Source organism: Penaeus monodon, chromosome 19 (genome assembly GCF_015228065.2).
Source record: "Penaeus monodon isolate SGIC_2016 chromosome 19, NSTDA_Pmon_1, whole genome shotgun sequence".
NCBI classification, from domain to species: domain Eukaryota; kingdom Metazoa; phylum Arthropoda; class Malacostraca; order Decapoda; family Penaeidae; genus Penaeus; species Penaeus monodon.
The window spans coordinates 40,029,282-40,029,766 of record NC_051404.1 but is presented as its reverse complement, the minus strand read 5'-3'; positions in this window follow the sequence as shown (position 1 = coordinate 40,029,766).

Here is a 485-nt window from a genome sequence, read left to right as displayed (position 1 = left end):
CAACTGGCCAACTATTGTAAAATCGTCGTTAAACATTCTCAAGGCTTTCGTTTCCAGCTTCAGGTAACTTCCTTTTGGTCTGTTCTCTTCACTCGGTCTTTCCCGCTCGTAAATCATATAGCCATCAATGATATATCCATTGATTTTTGCAACTGAGTTTGTTTCTTATGTTGACCTTTTATTGATTTCCAATACCTTTGAGTCATTGGAATTGTTAGTCCTAAATGAACTGGATAAAATGTTCAGATTATCCCATTTTTGCAGCCTAACCGATCATCACTTTATTTTTAGCTTGTTTAAATTTATCACATATCCTGTTGTTTTTTAATGTTTTCGAAAATCATGTGAGTAAGGAATAAATAGCTATGTTTTCATATACAATATATGTAGAGTGCGCCAAGACCCCTTGGACTTTAGCTTTCTCCCTTGGGTACCACCCCCATTCTCTTTGACTCTGACCTGTATTCATCCCGTACCAAGGCAGG